Genomic DNA, 14,789 nt, shown 5'->3' on the forward strand with positions numbered 1-14,789 from the left:
ACAGGTGATAGAATTTAAGTATTTAAGCCCCACACTATCTAGCTACGGAAAGCTCGAAAAAGAAGTTGAAGATCAAATGAATGGACCAAACAGAGCCGCAGGTTGCCTAAATGAAACAATATGGAGAAATAAAATATCGGGAAAGAAATGAAAAGCAGAATTTACAAAACAGTCATCAGACCATTAATGACATACGCAGCAGAAACAATGCTTCAATTATGTTCATGCTTGATACTTTTAGTGTCCAAACTTCTACACCATACAAAAGTACAGATAAAAGTACAATACAGACAAAAGTACAGATCCTTTACTCTATAAGCAGAATCTAAAACCTAAGTGGATGTTATGAAAAAAAATTTTTGAATAAACGCTTTTCTTTAGTTACGATTGACTAAAATTAAAATTATTATAAAAAAATCAACCAAAAAGCAAAAAATTGAAAAAATCTAACACATTCGTCAAAGAAAAGCGTGGCGCGTCTTCAACGAATAAACGGTTTTCGCCCCACGCTTTTCTTTAACGAACGTGATTTTTTAAATTTTTTTTATTTTTTGCTTTTTAGTTGATTTCTGTATAATATTTTTAATTTTAGTCACTCGTAACTAAAGAAAAGCGTTTATTAAATTTTTTTTTCATATTTTTTTATTTTTTACTTTTTAGTCTTACACTTTTCAAACATTAAAATATATCGTCATGTTTATTAAAATATCTATAAAACATATGATGTACAAACATGAAAAGTAGTCGGCATCGTCAAAAAATTTGAAACTTTATTGTTTATTTATGAAGCATAACGTAAAAAGTGAAATTATGTATAGTTCATATAATTAGCTACAACCTGTAAAAGTTTCAAGTTTCTTCATTGTAAAAAACAAGAGAATTTAAGAATTTTCCGTTAAAATCGTTTTTTTATTTAAACAATTAATAAACATAAAAAAATTATAAACTATTCGTGTATTGTTCCCGCGAATGCATATGTCTGCAAATTTTCATTCATTTACATTGAAGAAAAGGCAGTCAAATTAACGTCTAAAGATTTGGCTCAAACTATTGAACTAAAGAAAAGCGTTTAATAATAATTCAAACTTTCCAAAATAAAGTATCCACAGATACCTAGGGGTGGGATATATAGTTATTGCGCATTTTTTGACATACAATTAAGAATTTTATATTCACCATTGGCGTGCATACGGGTCATAATACCCATGAAAATGAATGGTTGACCCTTACCAAATTTTACGCCACTAGTGGAATTGCTATTTTAGTACAATTTTTCGATTTTCCCATACTTTCTATGTAAATAATATACTCTTTATTCGTAACGATAAAGTCATTATTTTTCGATATATTTGATATAAAGCGGCACAGAAAAAATTGATAACCTTATTGAGGTAAGCATATTGAGGGCATCACATTGAATATTTCGTCGCCTTAATACTATAACTTGATAACTCGAAATTTGTAGTTCTGAGATAAACGGGTTTAAAGATTTTAAAGATATTTATGCTACTACCATGATGTTGGTAATTACGGAATTCACTCTGCAGCTCCAAAATACTGTTCCTTAAATTTTTGACTACTGATCTATTTAGGAATAAGATGCAAATTTGTTTTCCAATATGGAAAATAACATGAAAAAGTAAATTTCAACTTTTAGCACTATCATAATGTTAACATTTGGTAATGTCGCATGTCGTGCCAAGTTGCATCTAGTGAACTTTTTAACAAAACTAATATTTTAAGCATTATTTTGGTGAAAATTAGCGCTCCGCCATGGAGGTTGCCAGATTTGCTAACAATTCTCGAATTTTTACGTTAACATGAACCGAATCAACAGATAACAATTACGTGATAGGCTCAATGGTTTCAGAAAAACACGTGCTACCACTAGATAACTAGAGTTAGCTAGTTGTAGCATTCAGTGTCAGGCGCGGATCCAAGGGGGGTCAATGGGGTCAATTGCCCCCTCCTTGAGACTTCGCATGGTGTCGCCTTTTTTTAAGAAAGAGATAATTACGATTGAAAATAAATAGTGAGTTTTGTGTACTGTTGACAACTGAATAACGGAATGAAACATAAAACAGAATTCCTTCTCCAAAGTACGTGTTCTCGGTCTTACTGTATGATGTCGAGTCATGGACTGTGAATAAAATCGATCTACTTACCTAAATCGCCCTGAGGCTTTCGAAATGTGGTTCTATAGAAGAAAAAGTATCTTGGGTGAAGAAGATTCGAAACTCACAGTACTAGAACGTCTCATCAAGACTACTGAGATTATAGTATATAGAGTATAGAGCATCAAGAAGAGAAAAGTGGAGTATTTTGGACATGTAATGAGAAGTTTCAAATATAGGTTGCTACAAAATATTATGCAAGTGAAAATAGAAGGCAAACGCAGTCCAGTACGAAAAAGCACTTCGTGGTTGATTTAGGGTGGCAGTGAATAAAATTAAGATAGCTATGATAGTAACCAGTGGCGGTTGGTATATAAGTGCTGCGGAGCTGCAGAACCACCAAAATAATCCAAACAAAATTACTTTGAAAATTAAATAAAAAATATCACTACTTATAAAATCTAAATTCATTTAGATGGTTTTCGTGCATGGCCGCCTTTATTTTAATCTGTCGTCCGTCGCATCTCATGGCGATAGCAAGTCCCACTTATTTGACCGGACCGGTGCTACTCCGAGCTGTGAACTGTTAAAGATATCCCCGATAACACCCGCTCAACCCTCGCCTACACTTTTCAGGCGACGACTGAAAGCAATATTTGAGCTGCATTTGTCGCAGTTCGAACTAGTGTGTAGAAACCTACGTTTATTGTAATTTTAAATAATCGGTGATCGCGACGCGACGACTGTTAAAATAAGTTGTCCTGCACGTAATTCGGTATTTATATTAAGTATATGAGAATAAAAGTGCTGTTCAGGATGGATGTTATTTATAATTTGATTAATGTTAAGAGATTCTTTAAATATTCTTATGACGAAAAACTAGAATTAAAATGCAAAGGACGTCCTTTGCCGGATATTAAAATCGAAAAAGAAGGATCAAGCCGAGGGAAAAATTACAAACGACAATTTAATTGCGATATTTATACGAGAAATAGTTGGATATGTGGCTGCAACAGAAAAAACGCTCTTTTCTGTTTTCCTTGTGTACTCTTTGGAGGTGATAAGTCATGGACGCAAGTTGGTGTAACAGACTTAGTACATTTAAGTGATAAAATAAAAAAGCACGAAACTTCTAAGCATCATTTGCACAATCAAATGGAATATGCTTTATTAGGCTCCGTGAATATTAAAGAACAGTTAGATTCTGCATACTGGATAAATATTCAAAAATTCAATGAAGCTGTAACAAAAAATAGGTATGTTCTCTCAAAAATTATAGACTGCATAAAATTTTGTAGTGTTTTCGAATTGGCGCTTCGGGGACACGACGTGACACAAACATCCGACAATCCTGGAATTTTTCGCGGCCTCATAAATTTTACTGCTGAATTGGATAGAACTTTAGCACAACACTTGGAAGAATCGACGGTTTTTAAGGGCATTTCTAAAGAAATTCAAAATGATATTTTGGACTGCATGTTGGAATTATGCCAGGATAAAATTTTGGAGGAAATTCGGGAATCTCCATATCTAGCTGTCATGGCCGACGAGACTACAGACATTTCAGCAAAATCACAAATGGTTTTAGTATTTAGATATTGTCGAAATGGAGCACCGGTAGAACGATTTTGGACATATTTGGACCTTCAAAATTAAATGCAGATACTTTAAGCAAAAACATTTTCAGTGTTTTGGATCCTATCCTGGAAAACTCAAATAATAAACTAATTGCTCAGAGTTATGATGGGGCAGCGGTCATGTGTGGACAGCACGCAGGAGTTCAAGCCAGAATCAAAGAAAAATATCCATTTGCTCATTTTGTACACTGTTACGCGCATCAATTAAATTTAATAATGTCTAAGGCTTGTTCCGAAAACTCTCAAGTTAGACTTTTTTTTGGAAATTTAAATGAAATCCCTACCTTTTTTAAAAATTCGCCACAACGAGTGGCAGTTTTAGATAAAATCGTCCAAAAGAAAATTCCTCATGGCGCTCCAACTCGCTGGAACTTCAATATTCGAACTGTTAATGTTGTGTTTGAACATCGATCTTCTTTTATCGAATGTATGGAAGAAATAGAAGAATCGTTTGACAAGGCAGCTGTCTGTAGTTCAGCGTCTTCCATTCGAAGAATACTAGTGGATCAAAATTTTGTTTTTTGGTTAACATTTTTCCATCGCATAATGCCACAAGTAGACGTTTTGTATAATGCCCTTCAAAAGACTAAAACGGATCCTTTGGAAATCAATAAAAAGGTGACAGATTTCGAAAGATACATGAATTCAGTTAGAAATTCAATAGATGATACCATTGACCAAGGTTCTAGTTTATGCGTTGAACCATTACCAACTAAAAGGTTACGGAAGGATAACAGTCCAGTAGATCATCGGAGAGCATCTATCGAAGTTTGTGATATAATCATAAATTGTGCAAATGATAGATTTGCTTTTAAAAATCACCTACTTGCAACTTCATTGCTTTATCCTGAGCAATTTGATAATTATTGTGCTAATTTCCCAGATGATAATTTAAGCCTGACTTGCGCGTCATATCCAAATTTAGATAGGGAGCGCTTGAAGACTGAATTATCTGTTATTTATTTTAGAAGAGACTGTAGAGACATTAATGGGGCAATACCTTTTTTAAAATTTTTAATTGAAAATAATTTAACAGAGCCTTTTCAAGAAACTGTAAAACTGCTTCAAATTCTAATTACAGTGCCCATGAGTACGGCAGAAGCTGAAAGGTGCTTTTCGAGTTTAAAACGGATTAAAACATTCTTGAGAAATTCCATGACTGAAGACCGACTTGTAGCATTAACCATGTTGTCAGTAGAAAAAAACACTTATAAAAGAAATACCAAACTTTAATGAAAAAGTTATAGACAAGTTTGCTTTAAAAAAAAATCGAAGAATCGAGCTTATTTATAAAAAAAAATATATTTGGCTCTGTGTGTAGTTAGTTCGTAAGACCCTATAATGCAATTATTGTTGTGGCGATTTTGTTTGTAGTGTTTTTTCGTTTGCATTCCTAGTTTCGCGTATTTATCGATAAAATTCTACTAAAAACATAAACTATAAAACAATTACTAGTGTGCCATAATGTACCATTGCTATTTTTGATATAATTGGATTTATCTTCAATTTGAAAAGAAGAAAATCGGTAAGTTCTTTATTATTTTTTAATAGATATATAATGAATAAATATATGGTGTAAAATATCAAACTAAAAGCCTCGTTGTAAAATACAACGATTAAAAGATATTGAATTAAAAAAAACCAAAAAATACTGCAGAACTACCAAATTTTTGAGTCACCAGCCGCCACTGATAGTAACCAACGTTCTGAAAGGACATGGTACATGAAAAAAAAAATAAAGTAACAGCCCATACCGAAAGAGAATCCTGCGTACGCGAGTGACGAGAAAATTTTTATTTCATTGCCGCCTCCTTGCAAGGTTGCTGGATCCGCCGTTGTTCAGTGTACATCTCATTCACGATTATGTATTTTGATTAAACAATAGTTTGACAACTCATCGTGTCAAATTTTAGCACTGAATATTAGGGGCATTTGAGTTTTATCAACTTTCGTCAATTATAAATAAATACTTAACCCGTTTGAAGTGAGTTATCAAGTTTTTACACAATATGGAGGAAAATAAAATACACCTTGTGAACTATTTATCTCAAAAACGTTAGTTTTGGACCTATCAAGTTATAGTACTAACCCTTTCGTGACCGGCTGACACGATCGTGAGCTCATGTTTATGTGGGTATCAATATCAAAATTATTTTGACTAGGAAAGATGATATCAATATGTTGTGTCTATCGTGTATTATCAGAGTAACTGAAATTATTTAACGAATTCGCGCTTAGTTTGCAATAGAATACCCTATAAAGAAGGCTGTGTATTTTGATGACAAAGCCGGTAAAGGTAAGTAAAAGATATCTTGTTTTTTATAAGTGTTTATGTTATTGTAACGGGGTTGTGGTATAGATAAAGTTTCAACTTCAAGATAATAAACAAGATTTAAGAAATTATTGGTTTGTTTGTAGAGATCTTGTCCCGTAATATTTGAATATCACGATAGTGAGTTGCGGTCACACATTCAATTTTCATTAGCAGGAAATTAAAATATTAAATATTTACTGGTTTGAGTTTTTATTAATTTTTCTCTATTTTAATGATAAAAATATTTTTTCTAATTATTACAGGTGTGCCTCTCACCCACGATTTTGCTCTAGAGGTGTTAAATGATGGTAACTAGTCCGAAATAGAAGATTTAGATGGCGAAAATGATGTTGCTTTTGACGTTCAAATGTTTAAAAATAACACCGATGACAAGGATATTGAAGAAACTGTATTAGATGAAGAACCTGTATTGGATGAAGAACCTGTTCCTTCAACGAGCTCTTCTTCATCAAAGAGGCAATGGAAAGACATGACATTTCAGCAAAAAAAATTTGTTCTATTTTAGTTAGTATGTAATAGCATATTAAACAATTATAAAAATAATTTTTATTTGGCCCTAATGGTGTTTTACGTTTAATAAAAATGAATTTTTTCATACACTTACGATCCTGCATTCATAGAACATAAGCCGAAAGTGCACGAACGTGACATGTCATTTGTGACAGATTCAAACAATGAATTTTTTTTCTGCATTTTTTACACCTTTTTTAGATACCGTATATCGCATTTATTCAAAGGGAAACTTCATTTTCACTCAAAAAAAATTCAGGCCTGAATAGAGTTTCACGATATTCGATAAAAATATCGATATTGTATTGATATCGTATCGAAAACCAATACGATACCGATACAATACATACCTTAGCAATATTAATGTCGATACGATACTCATTATCTGAAATCAATACAAAATAGTCTTGTATTGTCGATACGCTTGCCTCGATATTATTGAAAATATCGATATCGAGAAAAAAATAAAACGCCACAGTTGTTTAATTAAATTTTGTGGAATGGGTATTTATATCATAATTATTTATTACATAAAAGTATAAGTGATCTGCAACCCAGGCATCAGCTGTTATAATATTTTACACTTGAGTGCATGAATTTGAAATTCTTGAGAGTGAGTACATGTCTGTTATGATTACACTGTTTATATCATGTGGCATTTAGTAAGTATTTGTCGACTTTGAAAGAAGCATTCAGCCATATTCAATCTTTATAAGAATATACATACTCGCATAAGTTATAAGCAATATTCGTAATATTTTTAGAATAATGTCCATTTGTCAAACATGCAAAAGTGGGCATAAAGGGCCTACACAGCTCAGATGTATAATCCTTTTTATGTCAATATTTTATCGAGTATTGTATCGATATTGTATCGAAATAAATATCAATACGATATTTTTATAAGAAAGTTATTGCCGATATCGATACTCGATACGATACTTCATTGGCATAACCAATACAATACTCTGTACTTAAAAAGTATCGATATTGTATCGTATCGTGAAGCTCTAGGCCTGAAAGGGCTAAGGCGACGATTTGTTATAAAAGATTTAGTTAAAATGTGTGTTTTGATATTTTCGTATTATTAAATTGTTCTCTTATTAAAAGTTCTTGTTTATGTACCTATTATTTACACGTTTTAGTATCCATTTTAGCCTCTTTGGCTTACGTGGAAACTTAATTCATCCAGAAATGTGTGCACACGAAACAGTGCAATTTGTAGGTCGAGGTGGTAGCTAAAAACTTAGTTAAGTTGAAATAAAGTTGATAGCCTTCCTCGTTGCATGGTCTATCGAATTCAAGAGGTGATTTTAATCTCGCGCCTCTACCATTTGCGAATTGAGGGGCGTCGATTGTGGCAGTCGTTTTCAACTGTAAAGTTAGCTCTGCCTTTCACGATCTCAATCAATGCATCACGAAAACGTTTTTTAAAAGATTCATGCGAAACGCGAAGGGGTGGGAACGCCTTTCAACCGAGTTTACCGTTGAAGCTTTGCTTCTTTGCATCATAGCCAGAATGCACATTGAAAAGGTTAATATTATTCACTCAATTTCACATATTTTACATAAATATGCTCTGGCGCTTGTTCGAGAATAGAGCCGAAAGGAGGTTTTTTACATAATATGAGAAAAGTCAAATAAGGCGTTTGAAAATGTAACTTTTTCATACATTCTTTGTACCATGGAAGAAATATTTTAATACAGGGTGTAACAAAAAGGAAGGTCATAACTCAAATCAGATATTGTGGGACCAAAAATAATTCGATTTAAACCAACTTACCTTAACACAAATGTGCACATAAAAAATTACAGTCCTTTTATAGACTACAGGCCCATGTCAAAAATGGATGGGTCATATGAACCACCAGGTGACGTATATAGGACGATATAAGAGCATAAAATAATAAAATTCAGCACTATGCCGTCACTTGTAAGCAGTCCAACTGAGTTCTGGTGAGAATTCAAAAGTGCAGGTAGAATGGGTACATTTTGGTCATATATTTTTGTACGGCATTTTTACCATCGATAGATCCATGAAAAATATTAAGAAAGCGCCCAGTGCCGTAAAAAAATGGTGAGCCACAAAGTTGGTAATTTTTTTTTTTATTTTCTGACATTTTCCAGGGTAAATTTGGTCATTTCATTCTGTACGGCATCAATTTCATACTGTTTCAATACAACTTCTAATCCATTATTCCGCAATGCCGTACAAAAATCATGCGACAAGGGGAAAAAATCGAGGGTTGCAAACCCCTCTCGTTCCGTGGTCCGAGGGGTGATTTGAAAAAGTACGGCTTCGGTTCCAAAACATTATCTAGCACTCAAAAGTACTATTAAAAATAATGCCGTCAAAAAAGTATTGTTCATTTGAATGTATATTAATAATTATGTTAATTTCATGGTATACTTGATTTATAAAGCTAAAAAAATCATTTGACTCTGTACGGCAACTTTTTTTTAACATGATATTGTAAAATAAAATTGTTATATAGTATTGCCGTTTAAAAAAACTGTTCTAAAAAAATTATAGAGAAATACAAAAACAGAATTTTTTAAAATTATTGCAAAAGTTTAAATATTCATAGATTAATAAAATAGAGCAATTTCCTACATTTATCCTTTGTTTTAAATAGTACTAAGATAAATAAATTAGGAAAAAATGATGCCGTACATTATAATGCAGACCATATCTTTTAGGCTGATGAAAATGACGCTACCATTTTAAAGGTGTAGTACTTTAGGGTCATTTGATACTGTACGGTATTTTTTTAAACATATTTTTGAAGAGAACAATTATTGATAATATGATAAAATCATTATGCCTATGACGTGTAACTGAAGTTAAAGGGTGTGTAGGTATATAATATCCAAGAATTGAAACTGTAAATCCCAGTATCAACAATTTTGTATACTCTTTGGTTTAATATATACTTCAAACATTATTGATACATGTATATAATTGATTTGGTTCATTTTAATGATGTGAATAAATAAAACAACTATTTTTTAGAAAAATTACTACTAGAAAACGACTACTTACCACACAGTACAGTATTATAGGCAGGTGTAGATATATGCCTACAAATGCTAAACGTCGTAACAGAACGTTGCTCGTTAAGCGATATAATATAATGTAAATTATATTTATTTAATATTTTTATTACTTTTTATCAATATGAATTTTCAGATTTGTACGTCGCGGCGTTACCTTTTTATAAATTATTGCATTAAGTACAAATGAACTATCTAAATGCCGTATAAAAAAATATCGTTATAAATTTCACCTTACATTTCGTTTTATGGATTTTTCTTACATTTCATTCTGTGGATTTTTCCTTGAGCTTTTTTTTCCTAAAAACCTTTGGACCAACGAAAATGTACGGCATGTAAAATAATGTTATCTGTGCATAAAATACTTTCAAAATAAATTAATTTTATGTTGTTTCAAATCACCCCCCGGACCAAGGAAAGAGAGGGGATTGCAACCCTCGATTTTTCCCCTTGTCGCATGATTTTTGTACGGCGTTGCGGAATAATGGATTAAAAGTTGTATTGAAACAGTATGAAATTGATGCCGTACAGAATGAAATGACCAAATTTACCCTGGAAATTGTCAGTAAATCAAAAAAATTTACCAACTTTGTGGCTCACCATTTTTTTACGGCACTGCGCGCTTTCTTATTATTTTTCATGGATCTATCGATGGTAAAAATGCCGTACAAAAATATATGACCAAAATGTACCCACTCTACCTGCACTTTTTAATTCTCACCAGCACTCAGTTGGACTGCTTACAAGTGACGGCATAGTGCTGAATCTTATTATTTTATGCTCTTATATCGTCCTATATACCAGGGGTCACCAATTAGTTTCCCTGAGGGTCCGTTTCGAAAACCTATGACACTTCCGGGGTCCAGATTTATGCTGCCTGTGTCTGACTGTTCTGATTCGGTTTCTTTGTGGATTCTCTCTAAAAAAATATCCCCTATAAACAAATCAGAAGGGTGACGGGCGAAATTTTTGGGCAGAAATTGTTTTACCATTTTTTTAACAAATTCAAAACATCACCTTTTTGCCCGCGAAAATATGTTTTTAGCATTTTTGGGCCATCTTAAATAAAAAAGATCTGTCATTTTATTAAAACTCATGAGTTTTCAAGCATCGCAAATGCATATGTTCGCATTTTTCAGATTTTAAATCGCTTATAACTCGAAAACTTTTCAGAAATATGACAAGAGACTTTTATTGTTTATAATTACCCAAGAAACCTAAAAATACATTTTTCGAGGCAAAAAAGTAATTTTGAATTTACTTAAAAATTGTTTCGCCCGGCACCCTTCTGATTTGTTTAAAGGGGACATTTTTAAACAGGAATCCGCAATGAAATCGAGTCAGAAACATTTTTCATACTAAAGTGGCCTCACACATGGACTAATATGGAAAGGAAAACTAATAATATCTGATTGTTTTTTGGTTACTGTATACTTTTCTTTAAGTTTTCCTGATACAATAAATAAAATATAAATTCATTGTGTATTGTTTTGATGTTATTATCAGTATATTTTGAAAACAGCAGTATTGTAAATTGTTACTGAGAATATTTTAAAAATTAGGAATTTATATTTTGAATGCTAATGAAGTTTTTAGACATCTTCAATTTTGTAGAAAGGAAACTGAGGAATTTAAAATAAATAATCATAGTACAAAATGCTAATTAACATGTTATCTTTTCTAAATTAGTGTTAATGCAAGGTGTTTGTTGCAAACTTATTAAATCTGAAAATAATTTTAATTAAACATGCACATCTGAAAAGTACTCCTATGTTAATTCTTGATAAAGCGGCTTCGCACACGTAAGTTGAGCCAAACATAGTACACAATTTCATATCCAAACATTTTCAAAATTCCCAAACACTAGGTATATTCTGAATTTATTGACGGTCCGCACAAAAGTAGCTCACGGTCCGGATGCGGACCGCGGTCCGCTAATTGGTGACCCCTGCTATATACGTCACCTGGTGGTTCATATGACCCATCCATTTTTGACATGGGCCTGTAGTCTATTAAGTTACAAAATGAAAATCAATTTTTGTATATCGAAAATTGTTAGAGATTTTATATTGAAAATGGACATGTGGCGTTCTTATGGCAGGAACATCTTAAAAAAAAACAGTGAGATTTGTAAACACAATAAATATTTTATGGGGGTTTTGTTCCCTTAACTACTATGTGTAGCATCAAAAGTATACGAAACCATAATAAAAAGGAAAATCAGAAAAGAAATAGAACCTAAATTAGAGGACGTACAAAGTGGATTCAGGAAACGACACAACACACAAGACCATATATTCACCATGCAACAAGTAATAGAAAAAGCATTAAAGAAAAATAGAGAAATATATCTGAGCTTTATATACATGGAAAAAGCATTCGACTCAGTCAAAACAAAAGATATATGGGAAAGCTCAAAGAAGAAGCAAGTAAGTGAAGAACTGATAGAAGCAACAAAGAGTATATACATGAAAACAACAAATACAGTAAGAATGTTAAATATACAGTCAGAACCATTTGAAACAACTCAAGGAGTTAGACAAGGGGGAAGTCTCAGCCCAGTGCTATTCATAAATGTAATAGATGAGATAGTGAAAGAATGTAAGAAAACTTTCAAGAAATACTGCATCGGTTGGAACAGAATGCAAATGTGCAAAGTGTGCATCGCACACGGGCGGCCGATTATAGGGGCGGCCAAAAGCAGGCCACTGATGATAATACTTTTTTTAAAACGAAAATAAATTCAAAAAATTAAATAGTAATGATTCAGATATTTCTATAAACTCTAATATTCCAAACAGTCTAAACAAAAATGCCAGAAAATGTTATTTATTATATGAACTGCCCTTTTGCAGCTGTAGTCATAAAGTAGTTCCGGGAATGCTTTTTAGTTCAAAGTGGCTGGCGGATTTCGGACTATAAGATATTTGTATCTACGTGGCCCATATGCGATTTTTTCAAATTCTGAACATTTATGATTTGTTAAGAGAGTACGATACGACAATAGGATACTTTCCGAGAATTTAGATAAGTGCTTGTTAAGTTGCTCTCATTGAGTAATAAAAAGTCTTTTTTATTACTAGATGGTTTAAAAAAAATTTTTTATTACTTGACGGTTGCTGTTATGATATTGTTCCTTTATGCTTATGTATTGTTATGGATAGGGTTATAGTTCAGTCTAAGTTGAGAATTTGATGATTTTAGACACGCTTTTCTTTTGCACACTACTGTATTTCAAATTGGCCTGGGTCCCGCGTACCAAAAAAAAGTTGATTAATAGCAAGCTGAAAACTTGTTAATAGCTTAACGGTGTCTAGTCGGGCAAACTTTGATGTACCGGAACACTAGAACAGGGAAAGTTTTAATTGTGGAACAGTTTAAAAATTTGGAACGTCAGATTACGAAAACGTCCCCTGTATTTTGTCGAACAGAGCATCCAATTGATTTGTTACCCTTTCATTAAACTCTCATGCAAAAATCAGACTGATATTACTAACCAACATGATTCCTGTCATTTGACATGTTCTTCGTGTTCCACTCATTAAAATGCCCAGTTGGTGATAAACACCAGTCTGATTTCTGCATGAGAGTTTAATGAAATGGTAACAAATCAATTGGAAGTTATGTCCGACAAAATACATGGAACGTTTTCGTAGTCTGACGTTCCAAATTTTTAACCTGTTCCACAATTAAAACTTCCCCTGTTCCAGTGTTCTCATACATCAAAGTTTGTCCGAATAGACACCGTTAAGCTATTAACAATTTTTCAGCTTGCTATTAATCAACTTTTTTTGGTACGCAGGATCCTGGCCTATATATTTAAATATAGTAACGTCGAGATCAGAGCAATTATTATTCATATATGCGTTATGGTGTCCTGCATATTTCTTTAAATACTAGTACCTACGTTGAAACGACTAAAGTGTTGGAAGGGGGCGGCAAATATTAAGTTGCACACGGGCGGCCAACACTTTAGCGGCGGCCCTGAATACAACTTAGAGAAATGGAACCTAGAAGCAAGCAAATACAACTTAAACGTAAACAAAGAGAAGACTTAGCTAATGAAAATATCAAGGAAACAAGGGACGGAAGATCAAATAGAAGTAATGATAGACCAACAAAAAATAATACAGACAAATTCATACAAATACTTAGGAACAGTAACCAACAACAAAGGAGACATCGAAAACGATCTTAACAACAGAATGGAAAACACAGGAAAACTATTCCAAGCACTAAATATAGGATTCCTTAATAACAAATAAATATCAACAAAGACCAAGATGACAATATACAAGACAATATATAGACCTACGGTGACATATGGAGCAGAAAATTGGATATTAAACAAAAGACATCAGAGCAGAATTCAGGCAGCAGAGATGAAATACCTCAGAAGAACGATCAGAGTAAAAAAGAACTGATAGAATCAGAAATGAAGAAATAAGAGAAAGACTCAAAATCAAACCGATACTCGACTCAATCAAGGAGAAAAAATTGGCATGGTTCGGACATCTAACCCAGATGGATAATAATAGACAAGTAAAAAGAGTGTGGGACGCCAAACCAATAGGGAAGAACAGAAGAGGAAGACCCATTAAAGAATGGAACAGTGACATTTTGCAGATACTGCAGAGTAAGGATAAGACTTGACAGGAAGCAACACAGATGGCATCCAATAGGAAGGAATGGAGAAAATTCGTTAAGAGCTAGGACAACTCAGAAGATTGTAAAATATTGTAATTTAATGAATTGTATTATAAACGGCCCAACACAGAAAGGTACAAATGGGTCTACTGATTAAGTAAAGTAAAGTTGTTCCCTTAAACCCCTCCAAATGTTTGTGTACGTTCCAATTAAATTATTATTGGGGTACCCAAAATAGATGACGGCAACTGTTGAGTTGCCATTTTGTGCATCCATGTTTAACTTCACAAATATAATCTAGGTTTCCATGACCTATCAACTTTAAAGGGTTTTTACCCGTATATTTTTTTATTTTGGTGGTTAGCATGTCTGCATCGTGCCAGCACTGATGATGATCGATCATCCGATCGAAAACTAGTTCTGTGATGTAGCCCTATATTTTTAACTACAGTAAAACTTTTTCCTCGTGTATTTTTAAATAAAAAAGTTTCA

At 32.9% G+C, this 14,789-nt stretch overlaps 1 protein-coding gene across 1 annotated transcript in view; it reads right to left on the reverse strand.

Moving 5' to 3' along the window:
• Positions 1-14,789, reverse strand: part of LOC126893328 (fez family zinc finger protein 2-like) — a 180,784-nt gene that overhangs the window by 3,017 nt on the left and 162,978 nt on the right. The window lies entirely within an intron of this gene.

Source organism: Diabrotica virgifera, chromosome 10 (assembly GCF_917563875.1).
Source record: "Diabrotica virgifera virgifera chromosome 10, PGI_DIABVI_V3a".
Taxonomy (NCBI): Eukaryota; Metazoa; Arthropoda; class Insecta; order Coleoptera; family Chrysomelidae; genus Diabrotica; species Diabrotica virgifera.